Here is a 22,124-nt window from a genome sequence, read left to right on the forward strand (position 1 = left end):
TGCAGCCTACCAGGCTCCTCTGTCCATGGGATTTTCCAGGCAAGAGTACTGGACTGGGGTGCCATCGCCTTCTCCGTGGTGATGCTTATGCATACTAATACTGGAGAACTTTGACTTTCTTGTATTTTCCACTTGACGTAAACAAGATACTACTTTTTCTTCCTACTTATGTAATTTTCATAATAATGTCAATATAAACTAATATTTAGTAAACACTTCTTGTATACCAATATAACATTAAACACATAATGTGTTTTATATCACTTGATCCTTATGACCACCTTATAATATAAATTCAATTATTATATCTGTTTTGAAAATTTGGGAATGTAGGTACAGAGAGGTTACATTATAAGCCTAACGTCACATATAGAGTAAGTTCCAGATCTTGCTTCAGAACTCACATTCTTAAACACAATGCTTTCCTGCCTTGGCATCTTTTGAAGATAGCATTGTTGTTGATTATGAAGTGTTTCCTAGTCTGGGACTTCCATTTAGCTCAGACAGCTCAAATATATTCACAATGGCTTTTATTATTTGTGAGTGAAAAGGTTAGTGAATTTTCCAAAAGACATTCTATCTAGAGGGCTGGGTTAGACTCTTCTGTTTCAATATCCTTAATTGATGAAGATTTTCAAAGTGTATTCCTTTCAATACATGATGGAATCATTAGTAAATATAGATTTAGGACTGCTGTGAAATGTTAGGCTAAATTGCCAATCACAGTTTAGCAGTTTGAAGAAAAACCTGAAAAATAAAAGCCTTTTAGACCTTACTACCAGGGTCACACGAACTGGCAAGGCTGTTATCAGCTGATAATGCATTTCTAGGTGAGCTAAGTTTTCTGAAGGCCATTGTGTCCTGTGGTGATGATGGCTTATAGTTGCACAGCCCACTGGGCAGCTTTGAGAGAAATTGTCCTAGATCATGTATAGCGCAACACAATTAATGTGCTTGTTCCTGGGTAAAAGCATGGGGAATACAACCTTTGATGATCTCATTTAAGAAATATATTTTTTCCCTTTGGCTAAATACTCCCCCTAAAACCTCCTTCACTGTTTATAAAATCCAAGAGCTATTTCTCCAACAAATACCTGGCCCTGTGGTACCACAGGAGCCTCTTAGCTGAGGGGAGGGGAAGAGAGCAGACACAGATGATGTCACCCTGTCTTTCTACCACCTGTTTATTGACTTGGAAACACAAGCTTGTTTGTCTTTATGACTGCCCAAACTGTTCTTCATCTAGTATTTTTCTTGGCTGCCTCACTCTACTATCTCCTCGCTGTGTAGTGCATGATTGTAACTGGAATTCCGATGGCTCTCGTTTTACGTCCAAACAGTTCTAGTTTCCCCTTACCATATGGTCATCCTGATGTTACCATTTGCCTCAATCATCCTTTTTGTAGCTGCTTGAACATCTTAATTGATCTCATGAGCTATGTTAGGGATTTATAACAGACATCAGTATAATTCATCTCCCACACACTGACCAGATCTTTTTTTCTGATTGGATACGTGTTGCACATACCTAGCTATTTCCAATTCTCTCAAACCTGAGTTTCACCTTAGTGATAACATAAATGAGCTTTTAAGGGCTACAGCTCACCAAGAAACAATTACCCATGTGCCCCTGTCTGATATGGTATTTTCCATTTCCCTGTAGTGCTTGGTGTATTACAGCATACTTAAGCTTTTTCTTCCTGTTTAAACAAAGTGGTAAATATACTCAGTTTTAAAAGTTTTCTGGAATAAACTGTGAAACTTTGTTTTACTAGGCACCCACATTGTTTTTCTTACTTTCTCATTCATTCATTTTTATTATCACTAAGTCACTCAGAATCAATATATGTTTGTGAATTTTGGGGTTCTTGGGACACAAAAATTTGCATTTTCTCCACATTCATCAATGATTTCACATCTCTTTTAAGGCCCTTCATTCAATTACTCCTCTACTATCAAAGTAAATTCTCCAAGGAGGATTTTTGTATCTACATAAATATCTCCCCTCCATCCTGCCACCCCACCCTACCCCCCACCCCTTATAAACCTGGTAGGATGAAAGTTAATGCTATAGACTGAAAGAGTAAGCTACAAAATTTCCTGTCTGGTATATTTTAGGCCCTGACCAACAACTGTCAATCTAAATCACTTTTTCAAAAGAAAGGTGATTAACTAAGGGTTTTTTAGTACCTTGAAATTGAGCCTATATTCAGAAAAATTATCAAGAGAATAAATTCATTCTTTCATACTGTTACTTCTTCTATGCCTCTTAGTTCTTTATCCCTTTGTTAAAGCAAAGATTAACCTTATGTTTCAACTTTCTTAAGTAGTACATCACAAATATATTCTAGATTGTGTACCTTATCCAGGTGCATTTACTTTTGAAAACTGACTTATAATTGTGAAACAAGACCCTTTATCCCTAGGCAGAATTGTGAAGAAATTCTATGGACAATGATGATATATTTGGTGGCCCCATTGGGTGATGATCTGGTTTCAAACTCCCATTTCTAAAGTTACATCTCTTGTGTATAGTGCTTTGCAGAGTATCAGACAGATTTCCTGACTCTGCCTAGAGGAAGGGCCACTGGGTCTTTTACAATCTGAAGTCAGATCTCTCCAAGAAGAAAAGACAACATTGAATGTCCTAAACAAATAACATCAAAATGAATATGAAGCAGCCGGAAGCCCAGAGTTTTTGTTCACATGGTGTTATTCCAGTGGGGAATTACAGTGAATATATCCCTTTCGATAGACAATAGTACAGAGAAGACTAATATACCTGTGAGATTTTACTCAGAAAATCCAGGGAACCAAAAATCATACTTTTGCATGCTATGATTTACTTATCTATGTGATTTTACATGTTTTACTTCAGTTCAGTTCAGTTCAGTCATTCAGTTGTGTCTGACTCTTTGCGACCCCATGAACCGCAGTATGTCAGGCCTCCCAGTCCATCACCAACTCCTGGAGTTTACCCAAATTCATGTCCATTGAGTCAGTGATGCCATCCAGCCATCTCATCCTCTGTCATCCCCTTCTCCTCCTGCCCTTAATCTTTCCCAGCATCAGGGTCTTTTCAAATGAGTCAGCTCATCAGGCAGCCAAAGTATTGGAGTTTAAGCTTCAACATCAGTCCTTCCAATGAACACCCAGGACTGATCTCCTTTAGATGCTTTACTTAGATGGCTTAATTTGCATAAATAAATATAAGCACACCCAAGCATACGCTTGACTGTGTGGCTTTGCATGCAGGTTCCTTAACCTGTGCCTCGGTTTCTTAATTGTGAAATAGAAATGTTCACAATTCCCTTATAATGGTGTTCTGAGATAGACGGAAGGCACCCATTATAGCTAGTCTTACATCCAGGCTGTGGTTTCCGCAGAAGGCCACCATTTCAGTTCTTTTATTTGGAGGGAGCAGAATTATTTAGGCAACATTTCTCAAATTCGAATTTCACCACTTACTAATTCCGTATTTATGGAAAAAACCACTTAACTTCTCAGTTTCCACTTCTTAAAAGGGATTTATGATATCAATCTTGGAAATATTTTCACAACTAAATGGCATAATAAACATGTGTAGCACAGTGTTGGGCAAAGTGGGCTTCTACCAGGTGCTGCTTTTCTTTCTAATATGGATGTACGTGGCAAGGATGAATCGTTCTCCAAGCCTGTATTAAATCTACAGACAGTTACAGAATGCCTAGGGATAATACTATCGCTAAGGGCACAATTCTTGTAAAATAGAAACAGCTGAATTGAAAGGTACAGAACTGAATAAATTACCTAGATTAAAACAAATTAAATAGAACTAGAGCTACTTCACTTTCACTTTTCACTTTCATGCATTGGAGAATGAAATGGCAACCCACTCCAGTGTTCTTGCCTGGAGAATCCCAGGGACGGGGGAGTCTGATGGGCTGCCGTCTATGGGATCGCACAGAGTAGGACATGACTAAAGCGACTTAGCAGCAGCAGCAGCAGCAGCAGAGATTTGAATGAGAAACTTACATTAGAATAATTGAGAAATCAGTGTGAAAGATGCCAAAGAATGATAAAAAGGGTCTTCCCTGGTGGCTCAGATGGTAAAGGATCTGCCTGCAATGCGGGAGACCTGGATTCAATCCCTGGGTTGGGAAGATCCCCTAGCAGAGGGAATGGCTATCCCCTCCAGTATTCTGGTCTGGAGAATTCCATGGACAGAGGAGCCTGGCAGGCTACAGTACACAGGGTTGCAAAGAGTCAGACATGATTGAGTGACTCTCACTTTTACTTTTCAAAATACTAAACTGGTATAAAAGGGCATTAAAATATAAGATATGTGCTATAGAAAGGTGGGTGGTTACAGCTGGCACTAATGGTAAAGAATTTACCTGCGAGTGCAGGAGACACCAGAGAAGTGGAATAATTTGGAATAATTTCTAAACAAAAACATATATTCCAGACACACATAGGGAAATATGGTTTTTTTTACTGAAGGATAGTTGATGTATGGGCTTCCCAGGTGGCTCAAAAGGGGAGGAATCTGCCTGCAATGCAGGAGACCTAGATTTGATCCCTGGATCAGGAAGATCCCCTCCGGAGAAGGAAATGGCAACCCACTCCAATATTGTTGCCAGGAAAATTCCATGCTCAGAGGAGCCAGGCAGGCTAGAGTCCATGGGGTCTCAAAGAGTCAGACACGACTGAGCACTCATGCACAGCCATGGTTCAGAGCTGAGTGAGGTGTTTCACACTACATTTAAGGTCCTGTAGAAAATCTATTGGAGACTATAAAGAAGGTTTAGGCACAAATCCTGCTTTTAGTAATCTAAAGGCAGTAGTTTGAGAGTAGGATTTAGAATTATTCCGAATGGTGGACTTGTTTTAAAGACTGGATTAACTGTTATTCACTTGGTTGTGTTCGACTCTTTGCGACCCCATGGACTGTATAGTCCTCCAGGCTCCTCTGTCCACGGAATTCTCCAGGCAAGAATACTGGATTGGGCTGCCATGCCCTTCTCCAGGGAATCTTTCCAAGCCAGGGAATGAACCTAAGTCTGCTGCATTGCAAGCAGATTCTCTACTGTCTGAGCCAACAGGGAAGTGAATTAACTAAGGGGTGAAAGTTATTAAAGGATGTGACACTGAGCAGTGAAGACACATATGAATCAGGATAGGGATAAGAACCCTGACTGGACTAATGTTTTTAAGGAGACCCAGAAAACATGTCCAGGACAATAACAAAAAGATGGAGTTGGTGGCGTGACTGGAGGTGGTAATCTTCAAAAGGACTCAACATTTTAAGTAAATACAAAGGAACAATTTTTGGGTAGCAGCAGGAGCCATTCCCACAGAGGTGATTATTGAAACAGGCTGGACAGGATTGCTGAGGGCTAGAATAGAGAAGAGGACTTCCAGGATGAAAGCCTCAAGGATAGACCAGTGCAGATGACAGGAATATAGTTGTTTTCATTCTGTGAGGTGTATAGTGTGGCCACTGAGCCTGGGTTTTATCTGTGGCTGAGTTAGAAACCTATTTGCTTGATATCTCTATGCCCTCCTGCCATATGAGAGAAGAAAACACACAGTTGTTCCCTAAGATGATTCCATCTATTGGGCACTTAGTATTATTTCCTTTCCGTCGCTTCCTGTTTCATAAGACATTATCCTTCACAGAAAGTCTTTGCCTATTGTCCTTCATCAGTAAAGAACAGGTTCTGCTAGGAAGGAGATATAGATGCAGAAACTTGTCAAGATGGGGTATGATTTTTACCCCCTTAATCCTCATTATACAATCAAGATACATTTTTAACGTGACACCCCACCAGAATCCTATAAAAATATATTGTGAATATAAGGTATCTATTAATTATTGCATTTCCTCAAACTGGTGCTTAAACAGTTAAACTTATTGCTTCTATAATTAAGCTACAGAGAAATGTTCCCAAATACTAAAATTGGAATTTTAGGGGTCTTATATATCTAACATTTTCTTAAGTTAGTACAGGAGTGGACCACTAGTTTGTTCAGAATCATTTCCCAGAAGGAAACTCTGCTGCTAAAAGTTCACCTAAGGAATCAAGATTTCATCATGGTTGAAGAAATTTTACATTTTTAAAAAACCTTTTTCTTTAGCTTGAAATGCTGCTTGAAAGGAATAATAATAATGTATTTAGTGCTTAGAAAACAGTAGATGTTGTACCAAAGGCTTATCTGCATTGTCACAGGTAAAAACAATTCCATAAGTTGTTTTATTGTTGTTATAAGATGACCATAATGATAAAAGTTTGGAGAGTGAAAGAGCAAAGTTATTAACAAGTATGCAGGCACTTATGGTCACCTAATAATTTCCTCATCTAATTATGCAGAAATTAAAGCCCAGAGTTCACATTTTCATAACCAGTGTAAAGGACATGATAATTTCATATATTGAGCAGTCTATGCAATTTCAGGTGTAAAACATCCAAGTGTATTTTTTATGGCAATTAGCTTTGCTTTTTAGAACTTGTCATAGCAAAAACGTTAATCCTGGAACTGAGTCATTTCCAATGTAAAACTAAGTAATGTGCACTCTGTCGGAGGATTCCCTGTCTTCCCCATCTGTTTGTTCTCCCTTTCTACTCAGAGTGATGCACTTCCAGGAAGACAGAGGTGTCACCCTGGCATTGTGAAGGGTACCTTGTTAGGCTCCCACCAGATGTGCTGGTTCTCGCATTCTCTGAGCATAAGCTTCTGTCTCCACTGCAGCTCCTGAGTGGAATCTTAGTGCACTCAGGTCCTGCAGGGTCTTCTGTGAGGACGACTGTAGGAGTCCTCTCCTTCTCTGGGTCTGCCTCCTGACTCTCTAGGAAGACACTTCCTGACACTTTTTTTTTTTTTTTGGTTACTTTAATAAAAATGTAGCAGATGAAGTCATTTCATATAGAGAAGGTAAAATTCCCACATCACTAATTTGCATTTTCATCAGATCCAAATCCTTTGTATCTCATAGTATTTTTCTTCGATTGCATTCAGAAGACCGACAGCATATGGCTTTTTGGATGTAAAGACAGGGTTAGGGTTGAATTTTTGCCCATCCCGGTGTGCTCTTCTTTTATTCACTACAAAATTAGCATTAGAGACTGTGCTTTCATCCATCACACTGCAGTATGTGGGACCCTGATAGGTGGCTCTCAGGGGTCACAGACCCAGAGATCTCCTGCATGACTGTGCCTTTATGAAGCACCACACTTCCTAGCACTTTACCTGGGAAGCCAGTTCATACTCTTGCTTCCAAACCCACCTGGGATTCCTGGCATGTACCTCTGAGACAGGACTTGGCCCAAAAGGGTGAGAGTTGTGCCTCCTTCTCAGACACTCAGCCTCTGTTCATTCCTACACGAACCCTCTCCAATTTTTCCTCCCTACCATCTGGTCGAATTTTCATTTCCTTATACAGTCTCCAGAAATAGTCTTTTATATACTTATGTATTTGCCTTTTCCTCTATGGTTTGTAGTTTAAACTCTATTTCCCAACTTTTAATGCAAAACTAAATTTTTATAATTCTAAAATAAATCTTTTTTCCTCCCATCTTTAGCCTAGCTCTTGCTAGCCAAAGTGCTTTTGTTTTAGTCCTATTCCCTGTGTGATGTATTAACAGATGTCTTCAAAGGAACTTAAAATAAGCATCTGACATATTTCCTGTATTCCTTTTCTTTTCTCCCAGGTTTATTGAGATATAATTGACATACAACACTGTGTAAATTTAAGGTGTGCAGCATAATGATTTGACTTATATACTTCATGAAACGATTATAGTAATTTTAGTGAACATCCATCATCTTATATAGATAACAAAATTTTTAAAAGCACAAAGTATTTTTCCTTTAAAAAGAAATCTTAGATTTTGTTGTCTTAACAACTTTCATATATAACACAGATTAGTGTTAATTATATTAATCATGTTGTACATTATATCCCTACTATATATTTAGTTTATAACTAGAAGTTTGTATCTTTTGACCACTTTCATCCAACTCACCCAATCCTCACTTCCTGCCTCTGTAACCACACATCTGATCTCCTTTTCTATGAGTCAGTTTGTTGAAGTATGATTGACCTACAACATATGTTAGCTCTTGGTGCACAGCGTTGTGATTTGATATTTCTATACATTACAAAATGATCACCACAATAAGTCTAGTTACCATCTGTCACTATACAAAGATATTATATAATAATTAACTATATTCCCCACACTGTATATTTCATCCCCATGATACATCTATTATGCAGCTGTAAGTTTGTATCTCTTAATTTCCCTCACCTATTCCTCTCATCCTTACATCACCATACCCTCTGGCAACCACCTATTTGTTACCTGTCTATATAAGCCTGTTTCTATTTTGTTATGCTTATTTGTTTTGTTTTTTTTTTTCAGATTCCACATATAAGTGGAGTCATATGGTACTTGTCTTTCTATTTGACTTATTTCATTCAGCATAATTCAGTTCAGTTCAGTTGCTCAGTCGTGTCCGACTCTTTGCGACCCCATGAATTGCAGCACGCCAGGCTTCCCTGTCCATCACCAACTCCCGGAGTTCACTCAGACTCAAGTCCATCGAGTCAGTGATGCCATCCAGCCATCTTATCCTCTGTCGTCCCCTTCTCCTTCTGCCCCCAATCTCTCCCAGCATCAGAGTGTTTTCCAGTGAGTCAACTCTTCGCATGAGGTGGCCAAAGTACTGGAGTTTCAGCTTTAGCATCATTCCTTTCAAAGAAATCCCAGGGCTGATCTCCTTCAGAATGGACTGGTTGGATCTCCTTGCAGTCCAAGGGACTCTCAAGAGTCTTCTCCAACACCACAGTTCAAAAGCATCAGTTCTTCGGCGCTCAGCTTTCTTCGTAGTCCAAATCTCACATGCATACATGACCACTGGAAAAACCATAGCCTTGACTAGATGGACCTTTGTTGACAAAGTAATGTCTCTGCTTTTCAATATGCTCTCTAGGTTGGTCATAAATTTTCTTCCAAGGAGTAAGCATCTTTTAATTTCATGGCTGCAATCACCATCTGCACTGATTTTGGAGTCCAAAAAAATAAAGTCTGACACTGTTTCCAATGTTTCCCCATCTATTTCCCATGAAGTGATGGGACCAGATGCCATGATCTTCGTTTTCTGAATGTTGAGCTTTACGCCAACTTTTTCACTGTCCTCTTTCATTTTCATCAAGAGGCTTTTTAGTTCCTCTTCACTTTCTGCCATAAGGGTGGTGTCATCTGCATATCTGAGGTTATTGATATTTCTCCCGGAAACCTTGATTCCAGCTTGTGCTTCTTCCAGCCCAGCGTTTCTCATGATGTACTCTGCATATATGTTAAATAAGCAGGGTGACAATATACAGCCTTGACATACTCCTTTTCCTATTTGGAACCAGTCTGTTGTTCCATGTCCAGTTCTAACTGTTGCTTCCTGACCTGCATATAGGTTTCTCAAGAGGCAGGTCAGATGGTCTGGTATTCCCATTTCTTACCCTCTAAATCCAATTATGCTGTCACAAATGGCAATATTTCATTAATTTAATGACTACATGATAATCCATTATATATATATAATCCATTATATACATACATACATACATATATACATACACACGTACATATCAGTTCAGTTCAGTTCAGTCACACAGCCATGTCCAACTCTTTGCACCCATGGACTGCAGCATGCCAGGCTTCCCTATCTGTCACCAACTCCTGGAGCCTGCTCAACTTTAGGTTCATAGAGCTGGTGATGCCATCCAATCATCTCATTCTCTGTCGTTCCCTTCTTCTGCCTTCAATCTTTCACAGAATCAGGGTATTTTCCAGTGAGTCAGTTCTTAGCATAAGGTGGCCAAAGTATTGGAGCTTCAGCTTCAGCATCAGTCATTCCGATGAATATTCAGGACTGATTTCCTTTAGGATTGACTGATTTGATCTCTTTGCAGTCCAAGGGACTCTCAGGAGTCTTCTCCAGAACCACAGTTCAAAAGCATCAATTCTTCAGTGCTCAGCCTTCTTCATGGTACAACTCTCACATCCATACATGACTACTGGAAAAACCATAGCTTTGACTAGATGGTGCAGAAGGCAATGGCACCCCACTCCAGTACTCTTGCCTGGAAAATCCCATGGATGGAGGAGCCTGGAAGGCTGTAGTCCATGGGGTCACTGAGGGTCGGACAAGACTGAGCAACTTCACTTTTACTTTTCACTTTCATGCATTGGAGAAGGAAATGGCAACCCACTCCAGTGTTCTTGCCTGGAGAATCCCAGGGACAAGGGAGCCTGGTGGGCTGCCATCTATGGGGTCACACAGAGTTGGACACGACTGAAGTGACTTAGCAGTAGCAGTTGACTAGACGGACCTTTAGTCGGCAAAGTAAGGTTTCTGCATTTTAATATGGTATCCCAGCTCTTCCTGCAAGAAGCTAGCTTCTTTTAATTTAATGGTCACAGTCAACATCTGCAGTGATTTTGGATCACAAGAAAATAATGTCTGTCACTCTTTTTTCATTATTTCCTGATCTATTGGTCATGAAGTGATGGGACCGGATGCCATGATTTTTGTTTGTTGAATGTTGAGTTTTAAGCCAGCTTTTTAACTCTCCTCTTTCACTTTCATCAAGAGGCTCTTTAGTTCCTCTTTGCTTTTTGCCATAAGGGTGGTGTCATCTGCATAGCTGAGGTTATTGATATTTCTCCCTGCAGTCTTGATGCAGCTTGTGCTTCATCCAGTCTGGCATTTTGCATGAGGTACTCTGCATAAAAGGTAAATAAGCAAGGTGACAATATACAGCCTGGACGTACTCCTTTCCCCATCTGGAACCAGTCTGTTGTTCCATGTCTGGTTATAACTGTTGCTTCTTGACCTGCATACAGATTTCTCAGGAGGCAGGTCAGGTGGTCTGGTATTCCCTTCTCTATAAGAATTTTCCAGAGTTTGTTGTGATCCACACATCAAAGGGTTTAGCATAGTCAATGAAGCAGAAGTAGATACATATGTGTAGACATACACATATCTATATATAGGTACATAGCTACACATATGTATCTACTTCTATGTATGTAAGTAAGTACATACATATGTGTGTATGTGTATATATGCTCTTTGCATGGGTCTTCCATAGTGGCTCAGTGGTAAAGAATTTTCCTGCAATGCAGGAGACACAGGTTCAATCCCTGGGTGGGGAGGATCCCCTGGAGAAGAAAACGGTGACCCACTGCAGTATTCGTGCCTGGGAAATCCCATGGACAGAGGAAACTGGTGGGCTACAGTTTGTGGGGTCTCAGGAGAGTCAGACATGACGTAGAGACTAAACAACTCCTTGTATACTTTCAATATTAACCCCTTATTCGATATATACCTTCCCCCATTCAGTAGGTGACTTTTTCATTTTGTTGATCCTTACCTTTTCTGTGCAAAAACTGGTTTTATGTAGTCCCATTTGTTGGTCTTCATTTTTTTTCCCTTGCCTGAGGAGACAGATCCAAAAAAAAATAATACAAAGACCAATGTTGAAGAGCATCGAGTCTTGGAAGATTTTACCTTTCCAAGGGTTTATCCTTTTCTTCCAGGTTGTCCATTTTATTGTCATATAGTTGCCTGTAGTAGTCTCTTATGATGCTTCATACTTCTATGATGTCAGTTATCATTTCTCCTTTTACATTTCTAATTTTATTGAGTCCTCTCCCTTTTTTTACCTTGAGGAATCTGGCTAAAGGCTTATTAATTATATCTTCTCAAAGAACTAACTTATACTTGTATTGATCTTTGCTATTGTTTTCTTCATTTCTATTTCATTTATTTCTGCTCTGATCTTTCTGATTTCTTTCCTTCTACTGACTTTGGTTTTCTTTGTTCTTCTTTTCCTAGCTCCTTTAGGTGTAAGTTTAAGTTGTTTGTTTGTTTGTTTGTTTTTGAGATTTTTCTTATTTCATGAAGTAGGCTTGTATTGCTATAAACTTCTGTCTTAGAACTCTTTTACTATGTTTCTATGTAATACAAAAACTATGTAATAGGTTTTGGATTACTGTGTTTCTATTTTTACTTGCCTCCTGGTATTCTTTTTTAATTTCTTTGATGTCCTCAGTGACCCACTGGTTGTTTAATAACATATTATTAAGACTCTATGTATCTGTATTTTTTGAAGTTTGTTTGTTTTTTTTTTTCCCTTGTATTTGATTTCTGGGCTCATTCTGCTGTGGTCAGAAAAAATAACTACTATGATTTCAATCTTCTTAAATTTATTGAGACTTGCTTTTTAATCCATTTAGCTACCTTGTGTCTTTTGATTGGGTAATTTAGTTCATTTACATTTAAAACAATTATTGCTAGGTATGTATTTATTGACATTTTTCAAATTGTCTTCTGACTGCTTTTGTAGCTCCTGAGGATGAAACTCCAGGTTAAATAAATATTTTTTTGTTTTTTTTTTTCTTCCCCCCACAGGAATACTGGCATTGTGTTTCTGTTTTTGTCTGTATGGAGTCCTGGAGGTGGTGACCTGCCAAGAACTGTCTTTACAATTGTTATCGTCATTGTCGTCATGAAATCGCTCAGTGATGTCTGACTCTTTGTGACCCCATGGACTGTAGCCTACCAGGCTCCTCCCTCCATAGGATTCTCTAGGCAAGAGTACTGGAGTGGGTTGCCATTTCCTTCTCCAGGGAATCTTCCCAACCCAGGGACTGAACCCAGGTCTCCTGCATTCCAGGCAGATGCTTTAACCTCTGAGCCACCAGGGAAGCCCCTGAAATTCATGGGACTCTTGAATGCCAGACCTCTTGGCCATTAGGTTCAGGAGATCAGGAGACCAAGGGGAGTGCTTTTTGTGGATTACATGTGACCACTGGATTTATCTAGCCTTATGCTTCAGGAAAGCAGCAGGAAAATGACTTGACTACAGGCACTCATGGACTTCAGTAGTGCAGACTAAAAGTGCCTTATCTCTGTAACCAATAGCTTCAGGTCTAGAATGTGAGAATACTTGACTGCTTGCACTCACCAGCCCCAGCCAGGGGGAGGGGAAGTGCCATGGCCATCAGTACTTGAAGACTTTAGCTAGGGAGCAGGAGAGTGCTGCAGCCTTTAGCACTGACCCAGGCAAGCCAGCCAAGGAGTAAGGTAGTGCTGCAGCCACCAGACTTCTCTGACTTTAGCAATGCTGCGGGGTAGTGCCCTGCTCATGCAGTCCATGTCTGGGCTCACCTGCCTCTGTAGCAAGTTAAGTGGGGATTGCAACAATGGTGTCGGCCTGCACCTCTGTCTCTGGGGAACATTTCCACCCTCCCCTTCCACTCTATCTTTTAGATTTACTAATGACTCTCTTTCATGTAGAGTCTCAGCGCTTGGCACTTATCAAACAAAGGACTGCAATTTCACTAAGTATGGGAGTGAATAAGACTATTCAAGTCCTTTAAGAAGAGAGTCTCAGTTTCCTATAGCCTTTTGGGACCCTTGGCCTTCAGCCCCATTGATTTTTCTAAGTCAGTCATTTTGGGGCTCATCTCTCCAGTAGAGATCTCAGGAGCTGGGGTGCCAGATGTGGGTTGTCAACTCCTCACTCCTCCAGGATAAGCACCCATCTGGTGAGATTCCTTCCCACTGTGTGACACCACACAAGGGGTGAGGTTTTTTTAAGATCAATACTCTGCTTGCCTGCCCCCCGCCCCCCCCCCCACCTTGTTTGGCCATGCCACAAGACATATGGGATCTGGACCAGGAATCTAACCTATGCCCCCTGCAATGCAAGTGTGGAAATCGAACCACTGGACCACCAGGGGATTCCCACTCTATCTCTTTTATCTGTCTTGTTGCTTTTTGCTGGTTCTTAGATTCTTTTCAGAGGGAACTAACTGCTTCATGTGTAGGTATGTATTTGCTGTGCTCATTGGAGTAGGTAATTTCAGGCTCTTCCTATGATGCCTTGAATTGCCTCTCAATAATTATTTGCTACACTTATTATAAGACAGGCACAGGGCTGAGTCAGGTAATACAGAATTTTGAAAAAAATATACTCCCTGTCTTCAAAGAGCTTAAAGAATAGTAGATAAAAACAGACTCAGAAATGAACAATTATTATACCTTAGGAAATAAAGTTCTCCTGAAATGATTGGTGTCTTCCAATTGAAAGGTTTACCTCTTATAAGCTATGAGAGATCAGCTGAGTTGAATTTATTGGAGGGATTCAAGTGGACTAAATATGTTGTGAACACTTTAAAAGCTATGTTGATCACTTAAACATCAGTTTAATTGTGCAACAAACTGCAAACATGGAACTGTTACAAACTTATGTTCAAGGATGGTACCCACAAAGTCTATACTAATCAAAAAACAAAAGTGAAGGTGAGGAATCTGCCACAGGGAAAAACTGTATAAAAATAAAACAAGATCTGATTTCACAATTATTAGACACTTCTGTTGGAACGGAACAGAGAAGAGATTTCTTCAGAGAGTCTTTGCCATTCTGAGTCTCTGTATTCCTTCTTCATTGGGTAGTTGGGTTTTCCCTTACCACAAATCTAGGAAGGAAACTTTGTGAGACCCAAAGAAACCACGGATGTTTCCCCTGATGTTGGATGACATAGAGTACTGGCTTACACCTAATAGCAAAAGCAACTTTAGGCAACAGGAGAATGATGACTACTTTGGAATTTGCAAGGATCCCAGAGTTTATTGGGCAAGAGTTACAGTCATATTTCTGTGCAGAGGGACTGTTGTACAGGCATCATTTTAAGTTCTGCCAAGAATGTTATGGGACTCCAAGAGCAAGAGTTTATGTGAAGTAAGTATCATGACAGTCAGGGACAGAGATGCCCCCAGGGAAGCTGGGTAATCTCTGAACAACTCAAGAATATGCCATTAGCAAAAAAGTGTCCACTGTTAGATCCTCCAGGCCCTGAAATAATGGAGCCAGCTACAACAGTGAAGTAAGTAAAGTCACTCAGTCATGTCTGACTCTTGGTGATCCATGGACTGTAGCCTACCAGGCTCCTCTGTCCATGGGATTTTCTAGGCGAGAGTACTGGAGTGGGTTGCCATTTCCTTCTCCAGGGGATCTTCCTGACCCAGGGATCGAACCCAGGTCTCCAGCATTGCAGACAGACACTTTACCATCTGAGCCAACAGTATCCATCCTCAACTAAATAAGAACTTTTCCTAGTTTATTCCTTTATGTCTGTTCCTGGTAATCTGCTGAGAACCTAAGGTTTCTAAAATAAGAGGTAGATCAGAAAGGAAGTAAAGAATAAGGGAGAGAACAAGCCAATTATGGCCCCCTCAACTCCCCATCTCCACTAGCTCAAATTTAATGACAGCTTCATTTCAAGGGAAATTAAGAATATTTTCAGATGATAATCATGTAAAGAAAACAAAACAGAATAGCAACAACAAAAATAAAACATGCGTGCTTTAGTTTTTAACTGGAGCAAAAGGACAAGATGCCAAAGAATACTTTAAAGGAATTGTGGAAGATCAAAATAAGTCAACAAGCAATATGGTTTGAGTGCAGCAGAAGCTATGCTTTTTATATTTATTGGTTACATTTGGTGATGGTGGCAGGACTTAGTATCAAGGACTCTTTAAGAATTTCACAGAGAAACCTTCAACTCTGATCAACAACCTTCCCTTGTAACTGATTTCCATTTTAGTCCTATGTGACAGTTGTTTCCAGAAATTTTTCATTCCATGAAATTTCTCTGACTAAGGCACAGCTATTTCTCTGTAAATGAATTTGTAATATAAATTTGATTCTTTGAATTATTTTATTGAGATGCAAGTTTAAACTGTAGAGAAAAGACCTGGGTTTGATCCCTGGGTCAGTAATATCCCCTGGAGAAGGAAATGGAAACCCACTCCAGTATTCTTGCCTGGAAAATCCTATGGACAGAGGAGCCTGGAGGGCTACAGTCCATGGTGTCTCAAGAATTGGACATGACTTAGCGACTAAACCACAACAAGTACAAATAATTAGCCGAGAATTCGTACCCTCCCTCAGGGTACATTTTCATACTATCAAAGCTCCCAGAAGCTTGTCTTATAGAGTGGAGTCCTTATTTCTCATGTCTGTGAAACAATGATTCCATGGATGAAAAGCACAGGATACTTTTGATATGTACAAAAGTCTGGTAATACACACACACATTTCCTATCTGCATACATATGTGTAGTTAGAGCAGTCTAAGAACAGTTGCTAATTTAACTTACAATGTTTGACTCCCTTTTGAAATGTTTAGTACAAAATAAATGCCAGATAAAATTTCAAGTCCCAGAATTAATATTATTAGCAGTGTGATCTTGGTAAGATTTCCTAGTTTTTCTGAACTTTGAATTTTCTTCAGTAAAAATGGCATGATTAAATATCACTGTTCAACTCACAGAGTTGATATAATTAAATTAACTGAAAGAGAACAGCTCCTGGTCTGCAGTAGGCTTTCAATTGATAATAGTATGATTTCATACCTTTTTTTAGAACAGAAGGAAAAATTGGAATAAAAATACATGAACTAGAAAAACAAAACCATTTCTTTGCTACCTCCTCGCTCAACAATTCCCCTACATGGGCAGTTCTTTCTTGTATGCCATGGGTCATATTTTGAAGGTCCCATTTTGCTTATAAAAAGAAAGTGCATAGTTTCTTTCTGGAATAAAATGTAATTATGCACAATGGCTAGTGATGTCACATTATGATTGCATTGGGTATCATTCAAGGCATGAAAATTAACACAGGCCAAGTTTTTTCTTTCTTTCCTTCCTCTTATTTTTTTATTTTTGTTTTGAAAACATCTTTTCTGTTTGTAACTCAATATTAGCCAAAACTGTGTTTTCAGATAAATATGCACAAATGGGTTATTCAATATTTTTTCAGTTCATTTGATTAATATTTATTTTATGTAAAATGTATTGGTCTGCAAGGCATATCAAAAGAGCAATGAAAATAAAAAAAGTAAATTTTTAGGAAAGTCAATAAAATGGAAAGTCTGAAATACTGTGGCATAAAATGTATTACCTCATTTATTTTATTTTTATTAAGGGGCCCCTTTGCTTCAAATAGTGTGTTGATAGAGGACAAAATAGAAACTATAGAATAGCAATCATTAGACAAAATGATGGAGAAGGCAATGGCACACCACTCCAGTACTCTTGCCTGGAAAATCCCATGGACAGAGGAGCCTGGTAGGCTGCAGTCCATGGGGTCGCGAAGAGTTGGACACGACTGAGCAACTTCACTTTCACTTTTCACTTTCATGTGCTGGAGAAGGAAATGGCAACCCACTCCAGTGTTCTTGCCTGGAGAATCCCAGGGATGGGGGAGCCTGGTGTGCTTCCGTCTATGGGGTCACACAGAGTCGGACACGACTGAAATGACTCAGCAGCAGCAGCAGCAGACAAAATGAATCTTAGCATAAAGTGTAGGTGTGGAAATTTGAAACAGTGGCTTTCAGTGGAGTGAACTCTTATCTCTATTGAACTGATTGGGTCATTATCAATAGATAGTAGCTGATGGACCTGTTGTGATTGCTCAGAAAGCATTAAAAGAATGGTAAACGTTCTAAGGTTTTATACTCACAATATTTGCTCAGTCAATAGTATTTTTGGTTCAATGCACCTAAAGAACTTTTATTCAGAATTTCAATAACTCATTTGAAACATACACCACCAATGTTGCATAGAAAGTGGAGGGAAGTGTATCTTAAAGTCAGGAACATGGGATTGGAAGATGGACAGACCTAAGTTCAACCTATAATTCTGACACAAAATCGATACCACCTCTTTAGACAATTGTTTAATTAAATTTGTCTCACTCTCCTCATGTATAAAATGAGACTTTTATCTCCTTGACTGAGTTGTTAAGTAAAATAAATGTGATAATGTTTGAAGAGTGTCCAACATAAAGCTTGACAAAGAATTTTAATTGAAAGAGAGGATTTTTCAATGAAGTCATACTAATATAAATAGCTACCAGTGTTGAATAAGAATTTTTTTAGGCTTACTACACTAGAGTTTCAAGAACTTCTTAAGATCAAGGGCAAAATCTGATCACCATGATACCTGGGGTGCCCTGTAACAGTGGAGAGTGAACAGACCATTTACTTTTTCCTGACTCAGATGTGTGATCTTGGAAAAGGACCTTCTGAACTCTGATCCCCAGTTTTCTCATCTGTAAAATGAAAATAAAATCCCTCTCATAGAATTGATGTTAGAATTAAATAATGGAACAATAAGCACAAAATCAGGTGATGAGAAAGTACTTCATAACTAGTGATAGTTATTATCAGAGGAAGTGCTGTACTCTTTTAATATAAACTGATTTCTGATCATCATAACTCAGATCTTATTTTTAAAATATTCCTTCTCACATAGTATCTCATTTTATTCATATAGAAACTTCACAAGTTGGCATGAAAGAAATCATCCTTTATTTTAGAGATGAGAAATCTGAAGTTATGAGAGACTTATGTTTCCTCATGTTACACAGCACAGTAGCTGCAGAACTAGACCCAAAATCAGGTGTCTAACTCTCCACTCTTGGATGCTTTTTAGGACAACATATTGCCTTCCGATTTCAGAATTACTAACTCGCAGGTTTTGGTTCATTTAAGGACTTTGAGGCCACAACTTTCCTGAATTAAAAAGAAAGGAAAATCACAGAAGTCTTTTAGCCCCTTTCCCTCAAAACCTGGTATTATATTGTAATTAAAAATGATTTTTAAATGTCATTAGCTAATGTTAAAAAAAATATCTAGGAAATTATTAAACCTATGATTTTGTTTTGAATTAATGAATAAAATGACTTTTAAGATAGTTAATCTGTGATTTTCAAAGTATATTTTGTGTTCTTACAATAGCAACCTGAATGTTCCTGTATTTTTCCACTGCAGGTGAATTTGATATTCAAAAGAATGAGAAGACTAATGGTTCTGATTAGAGTGAGGCAGAAAGTGAGGAGGATGTGAGAACTTCCCCACACAGACATTTAGCCAGATAATTTCAGCTTGGGTGTCTGGTACTTTATTTTATTTAAAACAGAATTGGCTCTATTTCTGGAAATCCATGACTTAACTATAGACTTCGGTCGTTACCTGAACTAATGCAATTTCCATGCACCTAAGGTCAAATTAATCAGGTAGGACACATGCAGTGTGCATTTTCTCCTACACTGTGCTCTTTAACCTCTAACACTTTCTGACCCTTAGCCATGCATCCAGGTTAATCTGTTTGTATCTATGCAAATAAACATTTTCATGGCATTGTTTGCATGTATTTAAACATTTTTCAGTTTTTTCAAATTTTTCATCCATTAGCTTCCCTGGTGGCTCAGATGGTAAGTAATCTATCTGCAATGCAGGAGATCTAGATTCAATCCCTGGGTCAGAAGGATCCCCTGGAGAAGGGAATGGCAACTCACTCTAGTATTCTTGCCTGGAGAGTTCCACGGACAGAGGAGACTGGTGGGCTATAAATCATGGGGTCACAAAGAGTCGGACATGACTGAGTGACTAACACATACACATCCATATATCAAGTTTTATGTGAAAACAAAATATTTGGTGATCAAATATATTTGTGTGATGCTGGGTAAATTATCTAAGTCTCTAAGCATAGGACAACAGAGAAGGAAATGGCAACCCACTCTAGTATTCTTGCCTAGAGAATCCTGTAGACAGAGGAGCCTGGTGGGCTGCTGTCCATGGGGTCGCACAGAGTTGGGCTCGACTGAAGCACCTTAGAATGCATGCATGCATTGGAGAAGGAAATGGCAACCCATTCCAGTATTCTTGCCTGGAAAATCCCAGGGACAGAGGAGCCTAGTGGGCTGCCGTCTATGGGGTTGTGCAGAGTCGGACAAGACTGAAGCAACTTAGCAGCAGCAGCAGCAAGCATAGGACGATGTTATTGTCAACTTTATTTATTAATAAAGATTGTCAACTTTATTAGACCAGGGAGCACTTTAATAAAACTTTTTGTTTTCCATGAGACATACTTTGGTAGATCTTATGTGAACTTGTATAGTGAGGATTATATTTAAGAGTTCTCTATCTCACTTCCCTATTTTGTCAAATAATTGTATGATCAACTCTTCTGAGTTAATCCAGGATGTTTCCAGTTTTAGCACTGAAAGTTCTGCATCCTAGAAGACCCCTGAGTTTCAGACATACTGTGCTGGTTGATCACCCTCTGGTCAAACTCCATGCCGATTATATAATTTGATCTTTTAAAATGTGATTATTTTCAACACATGTCCTTAGGTGCTTTGATACTTCTACCACAGGGCAGAGTCTAAGTCCCCTACTCTTGGACTTAGCCTTCGTGCCCTGCTGCATGACTTCCAAGGTTTAGAAATAAGATACAACACAGCTCCCTTCTACCTGGTTTTTATGTCGTATGTGTGTACTCAGTAGTGTCCAACTCTTTGTGATCCCTTGAATTGTAGCCCGCCAATCTCCTCTGTCCATGGAATTTTCCAGTCAAGAATACTGGAGTGGGCTGCCATTTCCTACTCTAGGGGGTCTTCCCTATACAGGGATTAAACCCACATCTCCTGCATCTCTTGCATTTGCAGGTGGATTATTTCCCACTGCACCACCTGGGAATAAGAATTTGGAGTCCTGGGACACCATGTAATAAATCTGACTCCCTTCAGCTTCCATACTGGAGAACCCATATAGATAGAAGTACCTTCAGAGTCCCATCTATTTCCATCTCAAAACCTTTAAGTCTCCTTATCCCAGGTTCCAGACACCTGAATGTACAAATCTCCAAGATGACTTCAGCCCCAGCCACCACTGACTGAAAATCTATAAGACTCTCAGAAAGAACAGTCTAGCTGAGCACAGCTGATGTCTGATACTGTGAGAAAAATGAATAATGGAGGATGATATTTCCTTTTCACTACTAAGTGCATTATATAACATAGATAACTGAAACAATACTAGAAAAACGGTCCGTTCTGTCACATTGAGAAGCTATTTCTCAAGTTAAGCAGTAATCATTAAGATTGTTAAACAAGTGTTTAACTAATATTTACTGAAGGAATATCACTTTACAAACTATAAGCTATGAACTCACACAAAAATATTTAGCATAATGATAATCAATAGCTATACAATCTATTATTTTCAAGTATTTGTTATTTATATGTATTATTTGTGTGTACATAGGTATACACACATATACACATATATGTTTAAACCATATATTAATCAAGTATGCTGCTGCTGCTAAGTCATGTCAGTCGTGTCTGACTCTGTGTGACCCCATAGATGGCAGCCCACCAGGCTCCCCCGTCCCTGGGATTCTCCAGGCAAGAACACTGGAGTGGGATGCCATTTCCTTCTCCAATGCATGAAAGTAAAAAGTGAAAGTGAAGTCGCTCAGTCGTGTCCAACTCTTAGCGACCCCATGGACTGCAGCCTACCGGGCTCCTCCGCCCATGGGATTTTCTAGGCAGGAGTACTGGAGGAGGTTGTCATTGCCTTCTCCGATTAATCAAGTATAATTAAACTTAAATGTGTCGTTTTAGGGTTTTTGTTTATTTTACTGCCTAATAAAAAAGAGTAAATAGTTACATAGAAAATAAAGATGAAGCAAAGTTGAAAAAGGAATAGAAAGAAGGAAAGGATGGAGGGAGGGAGAGACACAGGAATCTCACGCCCATAGCTGGTTCTCAAGGGAATACAGAAAAACCATGCAGAAGGGGCCTCATGAGAAGAATAAAACTTACAGAACAGTTCTTATGGTTTTCAGAAAGTTGATTTGGATGTGAATTAGGTTAACTCATTTCCCTTGAGCATTCAGATACTCTGATATCAATTTAAATCATCAATGTGCCAGCATTTCTGCTTCTGTCATGACCAACTGTTAGTTTTTTACTACACTAGCTCCTGCTTATCTATTGCTTCTGTTTACTAAGCCTTGGCTTACTAAAGGTTCATGGTCTCTTGTTGCCTTAGAGTGTATCTTTTCAGGTTCTTTCCCTGTATAACTTGGATTTGAGTTTCCCAGAGAGAAAATCTGATCACTCTAATAACCATCTGTGCAGATCCTTCATGTCAAGCCACCACACACCTCATGCATAATCACTGCCACATCTAGGAAGAGTCTGCCACCAGGTCAGA

The sequence above is a fragment of the Bubalus kerabau genome, chromosome 3, assembly GCF_029407905.1.
Source record: "Bubalus kerabau isolate K-KA32 ecotype Philippines breed swamp buffalo chromosome 3, PCC_UOA_SB_1v2, whole genome shotgun sequence".
NCBI lineage: Eukaryota > Metazoa > Chordata > Mammalia > Artiodactyla > Bovidae > Bubalus > Bubalus kerabau.